General features: G+C 45.0%; 1 long non-coding RNA gene across 1 annotated transcript in view; it reads left to right on the top strand.

Moving 5' to 3' along the window:
* The first annotated feature begins 6,235 nt into the window (after positions 1 to 6,235).
* LOC126994510 (uncharacterized) overlaps positions 6,236 to 22,907 on the top strand; it is a 75,601-nt gene continuing 58,929 nt past the window's right edge. Inside the window, exon 1 of the long non-coding RNA XR_007749231.1 lies at positions 6,236 to 6,295. This is a non-coding gene — a long non-coding RNA (uncharacterized LOC126994510). The remainder of the gene's footprint in view (positions 6,296 to 22,907) is intronic.

The raw sequence follows: 22,907 nt of genomic DNA, 5'->3' as shown, positions 1-22,907 counted from the left end.
TAGCCGCCTTGGTGTTGATTTGTTCTAGCCTATCAATGTTTCTGTGTGTGTGAGGATCCCACACCGTGGAGCAGTATTCCAGTGTTGGTCTCACAAGTGTGTCATAAGCTATGTGTTTAATGTCAGGTGTGCAGTTATGCAAATTCCTCCCCCCCCAGTGTTCTGTTGGCTGTGGTACTGATATGGTCTATGTGGGTGTTGAATTTCAAGTTAGTTGAGAGATGGATGCCAAGGTACTTGTGTGTGTGAACTGATTCTAAATTTGAATTGTGGAGAGTGTAGGTGTGATGGATGGGGTTGTGCGCTCTGGTGAATCTTAATAGTTTGCATTTGTCTGGTCGGAAGTGCATCTGCCAGGTGCGTTCCCACCGCTCCAGGGCGTCCAAGTCGTTTTGTAGTAGTCTGCAGTCATCAGTAGTCTTTACTGCTCTAAACAGTAAACTATCGTCGGCAAATAGTCTAGTGGAAGAGTTAGGCGTTGACAGTGGAAGATCGTTAATGTACAGGTGGAAAGAAGGGGCCTAGAACTGTGCCTTGTGGCACACCTGAAGAAACAGGGACAGTGTCAGATGAAGATCCATCAAGAAGAACACGTTGATTCCGGTTAGTAAGAAATGCAGTGATCCAGTGAAGAATAGGTCCCGAAATACCATAGTATTTTAATTTTAATGTCAGTCTTTTGTGCGGGACTTTGTCGAAGGCTTTGGCAAAATCTAAAATAATAGTGTCAACTTGTTTAATGTCACGTCGGTCAAGTAGCCTCGTGATGTCGTGATATGTAGTAATGAGTTGCGATTCACATGAGCGTTTGGGTCGAAAGCCGTGTTGTGAGTCAGTAAGGATGTTGCTTGCATCAAGGTGATTCATTATGTGTTTGTGTATTGTGTGTTCGAAAATTTTACATGGAATCGATGTTAGTGAGATGGGGCGATAATTGGCAGGGTCAGTCCTGTCACCTGTCTTGAATAAAGGATTAATGTTTGCCAAAAGCCAGTCAGAGGGTAATGAGGTGGATGATAGGGACTGGGCGAATATGGCCTGAAGGATGGGGGCAAGGATGGGGGCAAAGGATTTAAGGATGAAGGCGGGAATGTTGTCGGGGCCAGTGGATTTAGTTGTGTCAAGTCCTTCCAGTAATTTATGTATTCCGTCAGTCGTGATGTCAAGGGGGGCTATGGGGGGGAAGGGGCTGTGTGGCATGTTTGGTGTCAGGTTGTGCTCTTGTGTGTACACCGATTGGAACTGTGTGTTGAGTATTTGTGCTTTGTGTTGCGGGCTGGTTACTAATGTGTTAGTGTTGTCTTTAAGTGATGTAATCGTGTTAGTGTCATGTTTGCGCATCTTAAAGAACCTGAAAAAGTTTCTGTTGTTATTTCTTACGTTGTCTGCGAGGTAAGTTGCAATGTGTTTGGGTTCCGCTAATCTTATGTTTTTGGCAAATGTCTTTTGGTGGTTTTTGTAGGCGGTCCAATTATCTCTTGTGTTGTATGTATGCATGCGTCTGTACAGTTTTTGTTTCTTGCGATGTTGTCTGCGTAGATCCCCAGAAAACCAGGGGAGTGTGTACCTGCTAGAAAGTGTTTTTTGTGGTATGTGTCTGTTCATTGAGGCGTGTATGGTGTGTTTCAGGTTGTTCCAGTCGGTGGAAGGAAGTCTTGTGTTTGGGTCAGTCGCAAAAAAGTCAGTGCTGGAGGCAGTTAGGTCTTGTTTGATCATGTCTAAGTCAGCCCTTGAATAAAGGAATATCTGTCTGGGTCTCTGTTTGTGTCTAATCGGTTGATGGTCAGCGTCAACGATGAGTATGTCGTGGTCACTAAGTCCTGGAACAACCTGAGTGTTTGTTGTGTTAAGAATGTTGTTGGTGAGAAAAAGGTCAAGTGTGTGTGCTGTGGTCAAAGGGCCACCGTGGCCGGCAGGGCGCGTTACAGTGTGTGTTTGTGTTGGCTGGAGTACTGCTTGTGAGAGTGAAAATGTATTTATGATGTCAACGAATGTGTCGTGTAGTTGGCGTCTGTTTGTGGGGGAATAATGGGCTTGGGGCGTCAGCATCGGGAGGGTCAAATGGGGATATTGCAGTCCAGTCAGTGTCAGGGAGGTTGAAGTCACCTGTGATCCAGACACGTTTGTCTGCCTGTATGCGTGAAAGAGAAATTTGAAGATTGTGTAAATAGTCTGCATTAGTAGACGGCGGTCTGTAAAAAGCAGCAATAAGAAGAGATTCACAGTTGAAGGTTTGTAACTGGACCCAGGTGATTTCGCAGTCTGTGTCAAGGTCAGGCCTATGCTTAACACTAAGACCAGGCTTGGTGGCAATGATAACACCGCCACCTTTGCCGAGGTCTGTCGGGTCTTTACGGAATACTGTCATGCTAAAGGGGGGAGGGAAAAGCTCACTACTGTCAACATCAGGAGTTAACCAAATCTCAGTCCCTATACTATTATGTCAGGGTTATGTGTAAGGTTTGTTTCCCGGGATCCCGGACAATTTTCAAGGTTTAGTAATCCCGTGATATTTTTGCACATCCCGACAATTCCCGGGATGAAATTAAGTACAAAAATAGGGGCAAATTTGATTGCAGGATGATTGTGGACTTGTGGTTCTATTTATATTTATATTATACAGGGTGTCCTGTGAGGAATGTTTTGTGTGTCTGAATGAAGGACTTACTGTTTAGGTATTGTCTTGAGTATTATAAAGCAGCCACGGCACTCCCGTTACCCGTAGCAGAGCTCGTATAATGAACACCATGTCTGCATATTCCACGTTGCTGTATGTATACGACATTGAGATGAGCGTGACAACTTAACAAAATTACAAGAAAAGCATCACACTTTCCCTCCTCGCGTGAGTGACCGACCAGTGACGGTTGACAGCAAACTGTCTGCCTGCCTGTTCGCCTGCCCCCACAGCTGATGGCTGTTGCCATAGTTCCCAACGCTTTAGCTACTGGTTGCTACGATGGTACATAATGTTTTTTTTTATTTTGGACATGAAATGTTACAAATGTCTAACAATCATCTTTGGGTAATCACATGCCAAAAAGATAAAGAAAAATAACATATTTTAAGATAGATAATAACATAGTAAATAATAACATTTAATTCATGTTATAAATAAAGAATGTTTACTACATTTTCTGTCATTAAGTACTCTCTTCATTTCACTGAGTATAAATGGAAACAAATGTATTTTTTTTATCATCGATAATGAACTATAATTTACATTGTCACTCGCATTGGAATTCGGAAGCAGAACAAAAATAAAGCAGTAAAGGAAGCAGTTAGCTCTTATTCTTGTTCCTTTTACTTTGTTGAGGAACAAAGTGTTTGCTGGAAGTCTGGAATTAAACATGAAGTGGAATTAGTAAGACACTCAATCTTCAGTAATATTTCTGCATATCTATTAATGTTAAGCACATCAAAAACCTGAAAGGGAGACTCGGTATAATGTGCAATTTTAGACAATTGAAAATCCCGGGAATTCCCGGGATTAGAGCTAATTTTATCCCGGAATCCCAGGACAAAGAAAAAGGTCCAAAACGACAATCCCTAGTTATGTGTAGTGATTGGATGGTGTAATTGGGCTATTTTGTTTTTAATACTACGGAAATTAATTGTTAATAGTGGGAGGGAAGTGTGGCTGTGACGCGGTGGATGTGGAAGTAAAGAGCTCGGCGAAGATGGTGATGATGGAGGAGAAGAAATGGGAGAGAGTGAAGAAGTGGAGGAGGGAGGTGGAGCGGGAGGCAATGAGCAAAGGGAGGAAAAGGAAGCAGGGACCGGGGAAAGTGGAAGAGTAGGGTTGGGGGAGGGTGATGCGGCAGACCTGGGTGTGTTAGTAACGGAAGGGAGAGCCTGTCAGCCTTAACCCGGTAGCAGCGGGGATCATGTTTCTTAATGGTCCCTCTAAGCGAGAAAAATGAGAAAAAAATCACCCTACACACAACCAGTTTCATAACATTTATCAAAGCATTTGTGATCAGATTATGTATCATCTATTTTAGGGAGTTTATATCAAGGCACAAATTTGGCCCGTCGCTGCTACACGGTAAAGCCACAAATTTGGTCCGTCGCTGCTACCGGGTTAAACACACACTTCCTGGCCTCGAACACACACTCACAGGCTTCAATAAGTGTGCAAAATTAGTGTCAAGCTATAAACACACACTTACATTCCTTAAACACACACTTACATGCCTTAAAAAGTGTGTTAAGTCTTTTCAGTCATATATACACACTTTCTGGCCTCAAACACACTTACAGGCTTCAGTAAGTGTGCAGTCAGTGCTCAGCCATAAACACACACTTCCAGGCATCAATCACACACTTACATGCCTTAAAAAGTGTGTTAAGTCTTTTCAGTCATATATACACACTTTCTGGCCTCAAACACACACTTACAGGCTTCAGTAAGTGTGCAGTCAGTGCTCAGCCATAAACACACACTTCCAGGCATCAAACACACACTTACATGCCTTAAAAAGTGTGTTATGCCAGTTTCCAGCCTTAAATATACACTTCCAGACCTCAAACGCATACTAATAGGCTTTAATAAGTGTGCAGTCAGTGTTCAGCCATAAACACACACTTACACTCTTCAAACACACACACATACACCTTAAAAAGTGTATTAAATCTGTTTTCAGTCATTAATACACACTTGGGCCTCAAACACATACTAATAGGTTTTAATAAGTTTGCTAAGTCAGTGTTCAGTCACCAATACACAGTTACAGGCCTTAACCCGGCAGCTGGGGGGGGATCATGTTTCTTAAAGGCCCCTCTAAGGGAATCAATGAGAAAAAATCATCACTCACGCAAACCATTTCATAATACATATCAACGCATTTGTGATCAGTTTATGCATCATCTATTTTGAGGAGTTTATATTATGGCAAAAGATTGGCCCGTCGCTGGTACGTGGTAGAGCCACAAATTTGGCCCTTCGCTGGTACGTGGCAAAGCCACAAATTTGGCCCGTCGCTGGTACGTGGTAAAGCCACAAATTTGGCCCTTCGCTGGTACGTGGTAAAGCCACAAATTTGGCCCGTCGCTGGTACGTGGTAAAGCCACAAATTTGGCCCGTCGCTGGTACGTGGTAAAGCCACAAATTTGGCCCGTCGCTGGTACGTGGTAAAGCCACAAATTTGGCCCGTCGCTGGTACGTGGTAAAGCCACAAATTTGGCCCGTCGCTGGTACGTGGTAAAGCCACAAATTTGGCCAGTCGCTGGTACGTGGTAAAGCCACAAATTTGGCCCGTCGCTGGTGCGTGGTAAAGCCACAAATTTGGCCCGTCGCTGTCACCGGAATAATAAGTATGCTAAGTTAGTGTTCAGCTTTATACAAACACTAGTAGGCTTCCAAAACACACTTATAAGCTTTAGTAAGTGCATTGAGTCAGTTTCCAGTCATCAGCACACACTTCCAGGGTAGAAAAATCATGATTTTTATATACAGATTGTCCATCTTCTTGTTGTTCTCTTCAAGTTGTTTTCCTGGCCTACCCAAGCATTGTAGACATGACATTGTATAATAACATTTGTTAGCCCTGATGAACCCTACAACATGGCATTATAGTTTTTTTTCTTTTTTTTTTCCGTCTTGGCCTGTGGCGCCGGTAGGCCTTCATAGCAGGGCCTGATGGTCGGCCCCAGCCCGTTGTGGTGCAGGCAAGTGTTTATAGTGGCGCCATCTTTACTATTCAGCATTTTCCATTTTAGACCCCTAGTTGCATAATGTAAATTGTTGGGGTGTGTTGGAGGGTCATGCGACGGCAATCTAGCACAGTTTTTGTGCTATTAACACTTGTTAATAAAAAAATGATTTATTTGATTTAAATCAATTTTTTTATTCAAATATTTTTTTTATTCAAATGACTTTTTTTCTTAAATTCTTTTTTTGTTGATTATTGTTTTACTTTTGTGAGTACATTTTTTTGTGATAAACTTTGGCAGTGCCAAGTGAAGGCACGGCTCAGTGTGTCACCTTGGCCAGGGTGAGTTGTCACGGGGAAGTCACAAGTGGACAACCCTGACAGATGACTCAGCCCAGGCAAGTTAAGGCAGCCAGCACAGAGGAACAGAGGAGGGACTGCAATCACCATGGGGTCAAATTTGTATCCTAATAATGAGATAGTCGACTCAGTCGTGTTCCTGTGCTTTCACAAAGCAATTATGTTCATTAAAATTCATAATTACATTTATTGTAGTTATCAACAACAAGACACATTCTTTCCAGGCAAGTTGGTGGTCAGGGCCACACCCACACCCTCCTGGTGCCTCTGCTGCCGCGCCGGTGAGTACTCCACCCGGTCTTGTTCTGTACCTTTGTTGTGCTCGTGTGTAAGGAAGTTTGCAAGACACCCAAAACTGACCTCTCTTTTGGCCACTCTTTACTTTTATCTGTTGTGGGAGCGGTGAGTAGCGGGCTTTTTTTCTACACTTTTTGTTGCCCTTGAGCCGTCTTCTTGTAAAAAAAAAAAAATACATGAGTGACACAAGGTTATGCTGATGCTTAACAAGGAGCTAAAATGTAGGCCAAGACGTGGGTTTGCTTAACAAGGAGCTAAAATGTAGGCCAGGACATGGGTTTGCTTAACAAGGAGCTAAAATGTAAGCCAAGACGTGGGTTTGCTTAACAAGGAGCTAAAATGTAAGCCAAGACGTGGGTTTGCTTAACAAGGAGCTAAAATGTAAGCCAAGACGTGGGTTTGCTTAACAAGGAGCTAAAATGTAGGCCAAGACGTGGGTTTGCTTAACAAGGAGCTAAAATGTAGGCCATGATGTGGGTTTGCTTAACAAGGAGCTAAAATGTAGGCCATGACGTGGGTTTGCTTAACAAGGAGCTAAAATGTAGGCCAAGACGTGGGTTTGCTTAACAAGGAGCTAAAATGTAGGCCATGACGTGGGTTTGCTTAACAAGGAGCTAAAATGTAGGCCATGACGTGGGTTTGCTTAACAAGGAGCTAAAATGTAGGCCAAGACGTGGGTTTGCTTAACAAGGAGCTAAAATGTAGGCCAAGACATGGGTTTATGAGTAGGGAAAATAAACTGTTCACTTGTTTCCTTTCAGCCTGTCTTCTGGCCACTCATCTCTTTCTTGTACAGGAGCAGTGGTGAGCAGGCTTTTTTATTTATTTATTTCCACCCTTGAGCTGCCTCCCTCACTGTAAAAAAAGAAACGCACAAGACGGGATGAGTGGTGGAATCGCTATGCTAAAGTTGTGCTCCAGAAAATACTAGTTCCTCCCGAGTTTCGCGCTTGCTTTGTTCCGAGGGTTTAGCGCTAAACTCGAGGATTGCAAAACTCTGTGTCTTGAGAACACTGGAAAAGCACTTATTTGTTCTTACCTGTGAAGCTGACATGTTTTTCCGCCTTTCCTCCCTTTTTATCTCAAAATATGTACCTTGGAAAAAGAAAGGAAATGGGAAGAGAGAATAAGTCGTTTTGAAGCCGCAGTTGAAGACGGCTGCCTTATGACTGGCTGACAGTTCTGGAAACACGCTTGTGATTCGCTGTGAGTCCGATGACATCATCGCTGGCGCTCACCCAATCAGCGGGATCACTGCCGTAAGGCGGTGTCACACTGGCCGTTTTCCTCCAACCATTGGGGTTACAGGCAACGCCCATACGCCCAACCAGGAGCGAATTGTCGGTTGTCCGTAACCTGGTGTCACACTGGTCCTTTTTCTCCCACCGCGTTGGAGGCAGCTAGGGCAACCGTTAACTCCAACTTTTCCAGGTGTGCGTCACATACGGCCAAGGTCGGTTGCCCGTATCCACATCCACAACATAAACAAAGCACTTGCCTTGTATCGACAAGGCGTCGTCTGTTAGAGTAAGGGCTGTCACGGCTTGTGCTGCCATTTCCCAAGTTGTGGACTTTTTTTTTTTTTTTTTTTTTTTTTACAGCTAAGGAGACAGCTCAAGGGCGCAAAGAAAAAAAGAAAAAAGGCCTGCTACTCACTGCCCCCGAACAGAGGTTAAAGGAGTGTCCAAAATCAGAGGTTAATTTCGGGAGGAGAGGTGTCCTGATACCCTCCTCTTGAAAGAGTTCAAGTCGTAGGCAGGAGGAAATACAGATGAAGGAAGATTGTTCCAGAATTTACCAGCGTGAGGGATGAAAGAGTGAAGATGCTGGTTAACTCTTGCATAAGGGGTTTGGACAGTAGAGGGATGAGCATGAGTAGAAAGTCGAGTGCAGCGGGGCCGCGGGAGGGGGGAGGCATGCAGTTAGCAAGTTCAAAAGAGCAGTCAGCGTTGAAATATCGATAGAAGATAGAAAGAGAGGCAACATTGCGGCGGAATTTAAGAGGTAGAAGACTATCAGTATGAGGAGGAGAGCTGATGAGACGAAGAGCCTTAGCCTCCACTCTGTCCAGAAGAGCTGTGTGAGTGGAGCCCCCCCACACATGAGATGCATACTCCATACGAGGGCGGACAAGGCCCATGTATATGGACAGCAACTGTGCAGGGGAGAAGAACTGGCGGAGACGGTACAGAACGCCCAGCCTCGAGGAAGCTGATTTAGTAAGAGATGAGATATGAAGTTTCCAGTTAAGATTTTGAGTTAAGGATAGACCGAGGATGTTTAGTGTTGAGGAAGGTGATAGCTTGGTGTTGTCAAAGAATAGGGGATAGTTGTTTGGAAGATTGTGTCGAGTGGATAGGTGGAGAAACTGTGTTTTTGAGGCGTTGAAGGACACCAGGTTCTTCTTGCCCCAATCGGAAATAATAGTAAGGTCTGAGGCTAAGCGTTCTGCAGCCTCCAGCCTTGAGTCGTTAAGTTCCTGAAGGGTGGGTCTTCTATTAAAAGAAGTTGTATAATGTCATCGGCGTAGGAATGGATAGGACAGTTCGTTTTGGAAAGAAGATCATCAATGAACAACAGAAAAAGAGTGGGAGATAGGACAGAACCCTGTGGGACACCACTGTTAATAGATTTAGGGAAGAACAGTGACCGTCTACCACGGCAGAAATAGAACGGTCAGAAAGGAAACTGGAGATAAAGGTACAGAGAGAAGGATAGAAACCGTAGGAGGGTAGTTTAGAAAGCAAAGATTTGTGCCAGACCCTATCAAAAGCTTTTGATATGTCCAGCGCAATAGCAAAAGTTTCACTGAAACGGCTAAGAGAGGATGACCAAGAGTCAGTTAAGAGGTTAGGAGATCACCAGTAGAACGCCCCTTGCGGAACCCATACTGGCGATCAGATAGAAGGTCAGAAGTGGAAAGGTGCTTTTGAATCTTCCGGTTAAGGATTGATTCAAAAGCTTTAGATAGACAAGAAAGTAAAGCAATAGGACGGTAGTTTGAGGGATTGGAGCGGTCACCCTTCTTAGGTACAGGCTGTATGAAGGCATACTTCCAGCAAGAAGGAAAGGTAGATGTTGACAGGCAGAGGCGAAAGAGTTTGACCAGGCAGGGTGACAGCACGAAGGCACAGTTTTTAAGGACAATAGGAGGCACTCCATCAGGTCCATAAGCCTTCTGAGGATTGAGGCCAGAGAGGGTATAGAAAACATCATTTTGAAGAATCTTTATAACAGGCATAAAGGAGTCAGAGGGGGGATGAGTAGGAGGAATATGCCCAGAATCGTCCAGAGTGAAGTTTTTAGAAAAAGTTTGAGAGAAGAGTTCAGCCTTAGAGATAGATGAGACGGCAGTGTTACCGTCAGGACTGAGGAGTGGAGTGAAAGATAAAGAAGTGAAGTTGGAGGAGATGTTTTACGCTAGATGCCAGAAGTCACGGGAAGAGTTAGAGAAAGCAAGGTTTTGGCATTTTCTATTAATGAAAGAATTTTAGGTTAGTCGGAGAATAGATTTGGCACGATTTCGGGCACAAATGTAAAGTTCATAATTAGCATTAGTTTGAAGGCTCTGGTACCTTTGTGAGCTACCTCTATCATTGACTGCACGAGAACACATTATATATATATATATATATATATATATATATATATATATATATATATATATATATATATATATATATATATATATATATATATATATATATATATATATAAATGTAGAGCGAGAGAGAGTGAGGGAAATGTCCACCCATCAGCTGAAAGTGGCAGCACTCAGGTGGGGAGGAACGTGCCCCACACCACTGGTGATGATAAATATATAGTGAACGTATGTAATAGGCTTTTGAAATAATGCACGAGGTAAAGTGTCATTGCAAGCCTTGAAAAGTACACAATGAGACACATGTTTCTCGTTCAGGTTCAATCGCCCGTCTGTCTGCTAAAACAAAAGTTTGATGCGTACTACAAATTAAGTTAACCCGTCCACTGTGATAGGCACGGATTTGGCTTTCACTGGTAGCTTGGTAACATATAGACCCAGGCCCTTCTCTGCCTCTGTGGTGGATAGTGGAGTGTTTCCCATGTGGTATTGGTGTGCTGGATATCCCCTCCCAAGGTGCAGGACTTAACATTTTTCTTCATTGAATTGTAGCAGCCACTTTTTGTTCCATTCCTGTAGGTTGAGGAGGTCTTCTGGTAGGAAATCTGCAGTCAAGGGGTTAAAAGAGAGAGAGAGAGAGAGAGAGAGAGAGAGAGAGAGAGAGAGAGAGAGAGAGAGAGAGAGAGAGAGAGAGAGAGAGAGAGAGAGAGAGAGAGGCTTTTCTGTACATTACAGGTATCACAGATAACATATATATCAAAGTAAGACTTGAACTAAAAGTTTACTAAACTATATAAAAATCAGTATCAAAATAGCGTGAGCGTGGCATCAGTAGAATCCTAGTTGATATTTGTCATTATTAAGTAAGTTCTTTAGTCTTTTTCTGAACACTTGTATAGTATTTGATTGTGTTACATGGTGTGGGAGAGCGTTCCATAGCCTGGGCTCTACACAAGAAAAAGACGTGTCCCTCATGCAGGGTGTTGGTGCGGGGAACATGTAGGGTGTTCTGCTGTGTACCTACTCTGTGTCACCTCAGTTGTGGAAGGCAAGTGCAGGAACCACTCTGGAGACATCTGACATTTTATCTTATACGTATACAGTGACGGCAACATCAAAAATTATCTTCTTGTCCATTTTCAGCCAGTTCAATTGTGTTTTAAAGGGGGTGGCGTGGTCACGCCTCCTCGCTCCCCCAATACATATCTCTGCCGCAAAATTATGTAGTTTATATACCCTTATATATATATATATATATATATATATATATATATATATATATATTATATATATATATATATATATATATATATATATATATATAAAGAGAGAGAGAGAGAGAGAGAGACAGAGTGAGAGAGAGAGAGAGAGAGAGAGTTAGATATATATATATATATATATATATATATATATATATATATATATATATATATATATATATATATATATATATATATATATATATATATATATATATATATTTTTTTTTTGTTTACGTTGTTGCCTATTGCGCCGGTAGGAATCTTCCCGGTGGGGCCTGATGGTCGGCCCAAGGCTTCTTCCAGGTGGGGCGTGATGGTCGGCCCAGCCCGTTCTGGCGCAGGCGAGTGTTTATAGTGGCGCCATCTTGCATTGGCTTATGCTGCCCCCGGAACTCGTTCTTGATTCGCTTGGACGGCTTCTCTAGAGTCCGGGGTGATGGGTGGTCTTCAGGACAGCAGGTGGGTAGTTTTAAGCCACTCGGCGGTGACTGTAAAATCCGAGTGGTAGCGTGAGTATTCGAACCCGCGTCGTCCATCACGCGGCGAATGTGGGTCCAGTACGCTACCAGTTCGGCCACCGCCTTTATATATATATATATATATATATATATATATATATATATATATATATATATATATATATATATATATATATATTTTTTTTTTTTTTTTATTTTTTTTTTTTTTACGTTGTTGCCTATTGCGCCGGTAGGCATCTTCCCGGTGGGGCCTGATGGTCGGCCCAAGGCTTCTTTCAGGTGGGGCCTGATGGTCGGCCCAGCCCGTTCTGGCGCAGGCGAGTGTTTATAGTGGCGCCATCTTGCATTGGCTCATGCTGCCCCCCGGAACTCGTTCTTGATTCGCTTGGACGGCTTCCTCTAGAGTCCGGATTGATGGGTGGTCTTCAGGACAGCATGTGGGTAGTTTTAAGCCACTCGGCGGTGACTGAAAAATCCGAGTGGTAGCGTGGGGATTCGAACCCGCGTCGTCCATCACGCGGTGAATGTGAACCCAGTACGCTACCACCTACGCCACCGCCTACCCGTATATATATATATATATATATATATATATATATATATATATATATATATATATATATATATATATATATATATATATATATATGAGGAGCTGGACAGCAGAACTTGGTAAGCGCCATCTCGGACTGTGGCGAGTTTTCAAAATCATAATATTCCTCAGTTTTCTGCTTTTTATGAAGTCAGAAGGATATTTGGTTTAGGGAAGTCAGCTTAGAGTTAAAGCACTCTTTATGAATGGCTTTCCGCGTCACGGCTGGTTTGCCTCGCACTATCGTAAATGCGTGGAAGAACATGGCAAGCTCCCAGCCAATAACGCGCAGGTTATCGCCTCAGCTCTCCAGTCAGCGCACGACACCACCCTGGCGTCCGTCAGATTCACGTTGATACAATTTTTCACGAGGTTGGGTGATTCTTTTTTTCTGTTATGAACTCCGGAGAAGAAAATTATGTTGGTCAGAAAGCCGCTCATTCAAGAGGAAGGAAAAGAAGTCGAAAAGAAGATGAATGGAAGCGAGTACTGGCGAGGAAGAAACGCAACAGAGGCGATGGCTACAGAAGTGCAACTACCACCAGGTTAACATAAAACTATTATTTTTTTTGTTCAATGTAATAAACTTATGGACTAAAATGAGTAAATGAAGGAAATCAAAACATTGTTCTGGGATGTGTGTAAAAGAATAAGGTAGCCTAGCTCGTAGTCTGCATAGTTCATAGCCTAGGATATAGCCTAGTATGCATATCTATGGACATTGCTCTTTTTCTCGCATTCTGTTTTTTGTAGAGTTAGGACTTAATTTTAGCTGAGATAATATTGAAGAGAGAGAGAGAGAGAGAGAGAGAGAGAGAGAGAGAGAGAGAGAGAGAGAGAGAGAGAGAGAGAATCTCCTTTAGGCTACTCACGTCAGACCATTAATTAGCAATACCAACGATAATAACAATATTAGTTGTTTCAATACTACTAGTACTACTACTACTACTACTACTACAACTACTACTACTACTACTAGTACTACTAATTATGATAATAATAATATTTTTTTCCAATGGAGGAACCGTTAGCTGCATGATGTTCCCTTCTTTATTAACCGCTCCGTTTTTTTTAATCACAACATGAGAATGACCATTGCCAGTGGTAGTAGGTTAATGGACCGGGGCGAGGTGTGTCACATTCTGCCACACAGACGAGCCTCCACAAAAATAAATAAACAAATAAGTAATGCCCGCTGAAACCAATTAAGAATTCTAAAGGTTGCGGGAAGCTGTGCCTTTTCAGATGTACGATGTTCCCACACCAATAAAAGTAATGTATAGTATTTAGAGGGAACAAAAGAAGAAGAAAAAAGTGTTGTGATACCGTGTGCATTATTTTTCTTGGCGTAGACAGCACACAGAAATTAAATGTCCATATTTTTGGTTCAAATAACTGCAACTATAATGATGAGTAAGGAATGGGGACAGCATTGTTATCAGCTGAGAGAGAGAGAGAGAGAGAGAGAGAGAGAGAGAGAGAGAGAGAGAGAGAGAGAGAGAGAGAGAGAGAGAGAGAGACTGATTGACTGACCGACAAACAGACTGATATTGACTGACTAACTTTGAATGACTGACTGACTGACTGACCGACTGACTGACATATTGACTGACTTTGACTGATTGACTAACTTTGACTGACTGACTGACTGACTGATGACTTTGACAGACTGACTGACTTTAACTGGTCGACTGACTGGCTGACTGACTGACTGACTGACTGACTGACTTTGACTGACTGACTTTGATTGATTGACTGACTGACTTTAACTGACTGAGTGACTGACTGACTTCGACTGACTGACTGACTTTGAGTGACTGACTTTAACTTATTGACTGACTGACTTCGACGGACTGACTGACTGAATCCGACTGACTGACTGACTGATTGATTGACTGACAGAATCCGACTGACTGACTGAATGACTGACTTTGACTGAATGACTGACGTTGACTGATTGACTGACTTTGACTGATTGACTCTGACTGACTGATGACTTTGATAGACTGACTGACTGACTTTAACTGGCTGACTGATGACTTTGATAGACTGATTGACTGACTAACTTTGACTGACTTACTGACTGACTGACTGACATTGACTGGCTGACTGATTTTGACTGTCTGACTGGCTTTGGATGACTGACTGACTTTGACTGACAGACTGACTGACTTTGACTGACTTACTGATTAACTGTGACTGACTGACTGACTTAAACTGACTGACTTTAACTGACTGACTGATTGACTTTGACTGACTGACTTTAATGACTGATTGACTGACTGACTTCGACTGACTGAGTGACTGATTGAATCCGACTAACTGACTGACTGAATGACAGACTGACTTCGACTGACTGACTACCTTTGAGTGAGTGACTTTAATTGACTGATTGACTGACTGACTTCAACTGACTGAATCTGACTGACTGACTGAATCTGACTGACTGACTGACTGACTGACTGACTGATTGACTGACTGAATCCGACTGAGTAACTGACTGACTGATTGACTTTGACTGACTGATTGACTTTGATTAACTGACTGACTTTGACTGACTGGACTGACTGACTGTGACTGACTGACTGACTTTGATGGACTGACTTACTGATTGACTTTGACTCACTGTGATTAACTGACTGACTTTAACTAACTGACTGATTTTAACTGACTGATTGAATGACTGACTGACTAACTGACTGACTTTGACTGAGTGACTTTAACTGACTGATTGACTGACTAACTTCGACTGACTGACTGACTGATTGAATCCAACTGACTGAATCCGACTGACTAACTGAGACTGACTTCGACTTACTAACTGACTATAACTGACTAACTGACTGACTTTGAAACTTTGAATGAGTAACTGACCTACTGACTTTGATTTACTGAATGACTGACTGACTTTGGCTGACTGGCTCTGACTGACTGACTGACTTTCACTGAGTGATTGACTTTGACTGACTCTAACTGACTGAATGAATGAATAGCTTTGACTGAGTGACTGACTTTGATTGACTGACTAATTTTTACTGAACGATTGACTTTGACTGATTTGACTGACCTTGAATGATTGACTGATTGACTGAGAGATTATGACTGACATACTATGGCTGACAAACTTTGACTGACAAACTTTAACGACTGACTGACTGACTTTGAATGAATTTGACTGCCTTTGACTGACTGCCTTTGACTTAGAGAGAGAGAGAGAGAGAGAGAGAGAGAGAGAGAGAGAGAGAGAGAGAGAGAGAGAGAGAGAGAGAGAGAGAGAGAGACTACAACAGTAATTATATATACACTTGTAATTGCCTTTCATAAATCGACCTGTCCACATCAGCATACAAAGCCTTGCAGGCACACGTATACATACCTCATGGCAGAGCACCTCACGAGATATATGCAAGCACGTGCATATAAGCATGCATGCATATACATGCATATAAGAATTCACATACACGCTCACAATTGAAGCAAACAAGCCAACAATTTCCAAGGGTAGTTTTTTTTCCCTTCCCTTCCCTACCCATCTCTCCCTCTGTCTTCCCTTTTTTTCCTTCCCCTGTAAGCCTCCCTGCCCTTCCCTTCCCTAGCCTACCCTCCTCTTCCCTTCACTAACCTTCTTTCTGCTTCCTCTCCTTACCATTCCCTTCCTTTCCCTTCCTACCCTTCTCTTGCCTTTCCCACTCTTTTCTCACCACACATTCCTTTCTCTTCCCTTCCCTTACTTAACTCTTACCTAAAAGCGACACAGTATTTGCCGTTCTCATGCCATGGTGTCAAGACCTCGTGCTTCTATAAATAACTCGTTTTCGTGCAAGAGACATCCCACAAAATGGGGTTTTAAGATTATGAGGTCTTCTGTTAGGAAAATTCCGAGTAACATCGAAATCCACAATCATCCTATTATGAATTTAAGGCATTGTACACAAATTTACCCGTCTGCAGCTGTGCAACATCTGGTGACGCTAATAGTTTTTAACCTCGGTGAGCAAAACAACCGTTGTGTGACATCATTCTTAGATTGGGATAATCTCTGACTTTATAGACTACACCAATAAAGACTGTGGAGATCAGTTATGAATGCCCCGCCCGTGCAGCAGATCCACACAATTCAGGAAATGCGTCGTAGGAATGTGGAGCCCCCTTATACGGAGCAATATTTATGCGTGAAATATCTATCAGTGTTTGTTGTAAATGCCACGCACACACGAGGGAATAGGAAATGCGTCGTATGAAAGCGGTGCTCCCTTTCTCGGAGAACACGTGGAACATCTATCACTCCTTGGTCGCGTGAAGACAAGCTTTATCACCGGAATGCGATTGCGATATCACTGGAGCTAAATTGCCTTACCATTCCCCTAACCCTTGGACGCTTACCATTTTGGCCTTAATGTCCTTAGTGGTGAAGGGTCACTATTCTGCAGCGCTGGGTTACTGTTTGAGCGAGGATGGGGAACTGGCGGGGGAAAATGGCCCGTATTCTTAAGCGCCACAATGCTCAAGGCACACGTATACAGCAAGGCTTTCGAAGGAGGTACTGGGATATCCAGGGGTAGTTTTATGACCCTGGTGGTAGTCTGACCCTTCATCTGTACCATGAACCTGAAAAAAACACTCATTAGAACCCGACATTTCCAGGGGTAGTTTTATGACCCTGGTGGTAGTCTGACCCTTCTTTTGTGCGTAGAACCTGAAAAAAAACACTCATTAGAACCCGATATTTCAAGGGGTAGTTTTATGACCCTGTGGTAGTCTGACCCTTCATCTGTACCGTGAACCTGAAAAAACACTCATTAGAACCCAATATTTCCAGGGGTGGTTTTATGACCCTTGTGGTAGTCTGACCCTTCATCTGTACCATGAACCTGAAAAAACACTCATTAGAACCCGACATTTCCAAGGTTATTTTTTTCCCTTTCCTTCCTTACCCATCTCTCCTTTTGCCCTCCCTTCCTTTCCCTCCCCAAAGCCATCCCTCCCTTCCCTTCCCTAACTTACCCTCCTCTTCCCTTCACTAGACTTCCTTCCTCTTCCTTCCCTTCCCTTCCCTTCCTTACCCTTTTCTTTCCAAACATTCCTTCCTCTTCCCTTCCCTACCCCTCCCTTCCCCTCCTTACCCTCCCCTTCCCTTCCCTTCCCTTCCTTGCCCTTCCCTTCCTTACCCTTCCCTTCCCTTCCCTTCCTTACCCTTCTCTTCCCTTCCTCACCCTTTTCATTCCAAACATTCCTTCCTCTTCCCTTCCCAACCCCTCCCTTTCCCTCCTTACCCTTCCCTTCCCTCTCCTTCCCTTTCCTTTCCCTTCCTTCCCTTCCCTTCCCTACCCTTCCCTTTCCTTCCTTACCCTTCCCCTCCCTTCCCTTCCCTACCCTACCCTTCCCTTCCCTTCCCTTCCCTTCCCTTCCCTATCCTTCTCTTCCCTTCCTCACCCTTTTCTTTCCAAACATTCCTTCCTCTTCCCTTCCCTACCCCTCCCTTTCCCTCCTTACCCTTCCCTTCCCTTCCCATCCCTTCCTTGCCCCTCCCTCCCTTACCCTTCCCTTCCCTTCCCTTCCTTGCCCTTCCTTAGGGTTTGGGTTTTCCCGTCTTTCTTTCTCTCTGATTTATCCTCCTCCGCCTCCGTCTCCTCCTCCTGCTTCCCCCTACGACCTGGGACCAACTTGGCATCACCGACAATACAATCGACAACGCGTGGAACGTCTTGAAAGATAAGCTGTTGCAAGTAGAGAAGGCTACAGTGCCTACGAAATCCAAGCGAGTAAATGGGGCCGTAGATCCACCGTGGATGACCAGAGAAATAAAAAGGGCAGTAAACCTAAAAAAAAGAATTATAATTTGATGAAAGAGAATGCCACAGCCAAAGCCCGCACACAGTACCACAACAGCCTCAGAGCTTGTCGCAGCCTTATTCGGAGTAGCAAACGCAACTATGAAAAGCAAATATCGTGCGAAATCAAAACTAACTCCAAGAAATTCTTCACGTACATAAGATCGAAAAAGAAAGTAAAATCCAATATTGGTCCCCTGACAGACGAGACTGGATCTGTAACTTAGGACAGTAAACGGATGTCCAGAATCCTCAACAGTAACTTCGCATCCGTATTCACAGTCGAGGACATCGAAACCATTCCCGAGGGCCCTGACCTGCCGTGTGAGATCACGCCCCTGGAAATTGACTCAATATGCGACCAAGAAGTAAAAAGTACTTGGACAAACTCGACACGAACAAGTCAACGGGACCCGACAGTTTGTCCCCGCGGTTATTAAAAGAGCTTAGACAACAAATACTTCAACCACTCACTAACATATTCAACCGGTCAGTTCAACTAAACAAGGTCCTGGAAGATTGGAAGATGGCGAACGTGACACCGATTTTCAAAAAGGAGACAAAAGCGTTGCATTAAACTACAGGCCCATAAGTTTGACATCAGTGGCAGGAAAAATACTCGAAAAGATTATTAGAGATAAACTTGTTAAGTTTCTAGAAAACAATAATATAATCTCCGACACCCAGCATGGCTTCAGAAACAAGCGCTCCTGCCTAACGAATTTATTAGACTTCTTCCAAGGTCTATATAAGAACTGGGATGCCCACATTCCCAGTGATGTTATATAACTGTACTTTCAGAACGCCTTCTACAAGGTAACGCACGATCGAATCCTGAAGAAATTGCACTGGCGGGCATCGGAGCCAATCTGATCGCGTGGATAAGAGATTGGCTCACCGACAGAAAACAACGAGTCCTACTCAACGGACAGCCTTCCGATTGGCTACCAGTCACTAGTGGAGTGCCTCAGGGTCAGTGCTGGGACCCATCCTCTTTATCATATATATCAGTGACCTAGAATCAGGACTGAAATCCACAATATCGAAATTTGCAGATGACACCAAGGTGGGTGGAGATGCCTCACAAAGATCGACTGCGAAATCATTCAGAAAGACCTCAATCACATTATCGAATGGTCGGAAAAATGGCAAATGTCTTTTAATGTTGACAAATGCAAAGTCATGCACATTGGGTCCCAAAATAGTAACCATACATACATCATGAATGGGAGACCTCTGCAAGCGGTGCAGGAGGAAAAGGATCTTGAGTCACTATCAGCAGTGACCTGAAACACGCGAATCACTGTAAAAAAACATACAACAAGGCCAACATTATGCTCGGGTTCATAGCGAGGAACTTCGAGTGTAAAACACCAGACGTGATGCTATCCTTGTATAATTCCATGGTAAGACCGCACCTCGAGTATGCAGTGCAGTTCTGGTCTCCCAATTACAGAAAGGACATTGCTCTACTGGAAAGGATTCAGCGACGCGCCACAAAGATGATTCCAACCTTCAGGGCTCAACCGTACGAGGAACAACTCAAGCGACTCAATCTCTTTACATTGGAGAAAAGACGCCTACGAGGGGATATGATTCAAGTCTTCAAGTATCTAAAAAAGTTCCATGACGTCGATTACTCCAAATTCTTTGAACTGCAAACCAACTCAAGAACTAGAAATAACGGTTTACCCATTCAGTCGAGTCGATGTAACACAGACATTGGAAGGAGTTTCTTTTCAAACCGAGTCATCCGCCACTGGAACAACCTTCCCTCAGAAGTAGTAAATGCGAATACCATCAACTCCTTCAAATATAGAATCGACCGTCATTTCGCTGCGTCGGGAGTAAACTGAATAACGAGGGGCTTCCATCTGCTCCTCAATATCGAGGTGCTTTCATCTGCTCACCAAGCCCCAAGTGGCGGTCGAGCAGACTAAATCACCCAAGCGGGCGACCTCGTAATGAGCCAATAGGCTTTCTATTGCCTGCATTTCCATGTTTCCATGTTTCAGTGACTCCTCCTCTCCTTCACTCCCATCCCTCCTTCAGTGACTCCCCTCCTCTCCTTCACTCCCATCCCTCCTTCAGTGACTCCCCTCCTCTCCTTGACTCCCATCCCTCCTTCAGTGACTCCTCCTCCTCTCCTTCATTCCCATCCCTCCTTCAGTGACTCCTCCTCCTCTCCTTCACTCCCATCCCTCCTTCAGTGACTCCTCCTCTCCTTCACTCCCATCCCTCCTTCAGTGACTCCTCCTCTCCTTCACTCCCATCCCTCCTTCAGTGACTCCTCCTCTCCTTCACTCCCATCCTTCCTTCAGTGACTCCTCCTCTCCTTCACTCCCATCCCTCCTTCAGTGACTCCTCCTCTCCTTCACTCCCATCCCTCCTTCAGTGACTCCTCCTCTCCTTCACTCCCATCCCTCCTTCAGTGACTCCTCCTGTCCTTCACTCCCATCCCTCCTTCAGTGACTCCTCCTCTCCTTCACTCCCATCCCTCCTTCAGTGACTCCTCCTCTCCTTCACTCCCATCCCTCCTTCAGTGACTCCTCCTCTCCTTCACTCCCATCCCTTCTTCAGTGACTCCTCCTCCTCTCCTTCATTCCCATCCCTCCTTCAGTGACTCCTCCTCTCCTTCACTCCCATCCCTCCTTCAGTGACTCCTCCTCTCCTTCACTCCCAACCCTCCTTCAGTGACTCCTCCTCTCCTTCACTCCCATCCCTCCTTCAGTGACTCCTCCGCCTCCTTCACTCCCATCCCTCCTTCAGTGACTCCTCCTCTCCTTCACTCCCATCCCTCCTTCAGTGACTCCTCCTCTCCTTCACTCCCATCTCTCCTTCAGTGACTCCTCCTCTCCTTCACTCCCATCCCTCCTTCAGTGACTCCTCCTCTCCTTCACTCCCATCCCTCCTTCAGTGACTCCTCCTCTCCTTCACTCCCATCCCTCCTTCAGTGACTCCTCTTTTCCTTCACTCCCATCCCTCCTTCAGTGACTCCTCCTCTCCTTCACTCCCATCCCTCCTTCAGTGACTCCTCCTTTACTTCACTCCCATCCCTCCTTCAGTGATTCCCCTCCTCTCCTTCACTCCCATCCCTCCTTCAGTGACTCCCCTCCTCTCCTTCATTCCCATTCCTCCTTCAGTGACCCCTCCTCTCCTTCACTCCCATCCCTCCTTCAGTGACTCCTCCTCTCCTTCACTCCCATCCCTCCTTCAGTGACTCCTCCTCCTCTCCTTCACTCCCATCCCTCCTTCAGTGACTCCTCCTCTCCTTCACTCCCATCCCTCCTTCAGTGACTCCTCCTCCTCTCCTTCACTCCCATCCCTCCTTCAGTGACTCCTCCTCTCCTTCACTCCCATCCCTCCTTCAGTGACTCCTCCTCTCCTTCACTCCCATCCCTCCTTCAGTGACTCCTCCTCTCCTTCACTCCCATCCCTCCTTCAGTGACTCCTCCTCTCCTTCACTCCCATCCCTCCTTCAGTGACTCCTCCTCTCCTTCACTCCCATCCCTCCTTCAGTGACTCTTCCTCTCCGTTAACTCCCATCCCTCCTTCAGTGACTCCTCTCCTTCACTCCCATCCCTCCTTCAGTAACTCCCCTCCTCTCCTTCACTCCCATCCCTCCTTCAGTGACTCTTCCTCTCCTTCACTCCCATCCCTCTTTCAGTGACTCCTCCTCTCCTTCACTCCCATCCCTCCTTCAGTAACTCCCCTCCTCTCCTTCACTCCCATCCCTCCTTCAGTGACTCTTCCTCTCCTTCACTCCCATCCCTCCTTCAGTGACTCCTCCTCTCCTTCACTCCCATCCCTCCTTCAGTAACTCCCCTCCTCTCCTTCACTCCCATCCCTCCTTCAGTGACTCTTCCTCTCCTTCACTCCCATCCCTCCTTCAGTGACTCCTCCTCTCCTTCACTCCCATCCCTCCTTCAGTGACTCCTCCTCTCCTTCACTCCCATCCCACCTTCAGTGACCCCTCCTCTCCTTCACTCCCATCCCTCCTTCAGTGACTCCTCCTCTCCTTCACTCCCATCCCTCCTTCAGTGACCCCTCCTCTCCTTCACTCCCATTCCTCCTTCATTGACTCCTCCTCTCCTTCACTCCCATCCCTCCTTCAGTGACTCCTCCTCTCCTTCACTCCCATCCCTCCTTCAGTGACTCCTCCTCTCCTTCACTCCCATTCCTCCTTCAGTGACTCCTCTCCTCTCCTTCACTCCCATCCCTCCTTCAGTGACTCCTCCTCTCCTTCACTCCTATCCCTCCTTCAGTGACTCCTCCTCTCCTTCACTCATATCCCTCCTTCAGTGACTCCTCCTCTCCTTCACTTATATCCCTCCTTCAGTGACTCCTCCTCTCCTTCACTCCCATCCCTCCTTCAGTGACTCCTCCTCTCCTTCACTCCCATCCTTCTTTCAGTGACTCCCTCCTCTCCTTCACTCCCATCCCTCCTTCAGTGACTCCTCCTCAACTCCTTCAATCCCATCCCTCCTTCAGTGACTCCTTCACTCCCATCCCTCCTTCAGTGACTCCTCCTCCTCTCCTTCACTCCCATCCCTCCTTCAGTGACTCCTCCTCTCCTTCACTCCCATCCCTCCTTCAGTGACTCCTCCTCTCCTTCACTCCCATCCCTCCTTCAGTGACTCCTCCTCTCCTTCACTCCTATCCCTCCTTCAGTGACTCCTCCTCTCCTTCACTCCCATCTCCTTCAGTGACCCTCCTCTCCTTCACTCCCATCCCTCCTTCAGTGAGTCCTACTCTCCTTCACTCCCATCCCTCCTTCAGTGACCCCCCCTCTCCTTCACTCCCATCCCTCCTTCAGTGACTCCTCCTCCTC

This window comes from Eriocheir sinensis, unplaced genomic scaffold, assembly GCF_024679095.1.
Source record: "Eriocheir sinensis breed Jianghai 21 unplaced genomic scaffold, ASM2467909v1 Scaffold81, whole genome shotgun sequence".
Lineage (NCBI taxonomy): Eukaryota > Metazoa > Arthropoda > Malacostraca > Decapoda > Varunidae > Eriocheir > Eriocheir sinensis.
The sequence above is the reverse complement of the archived record's forward strand: the minus strand, read 5'-3'. Positions and strand labels throughout refer to the sequence as shown.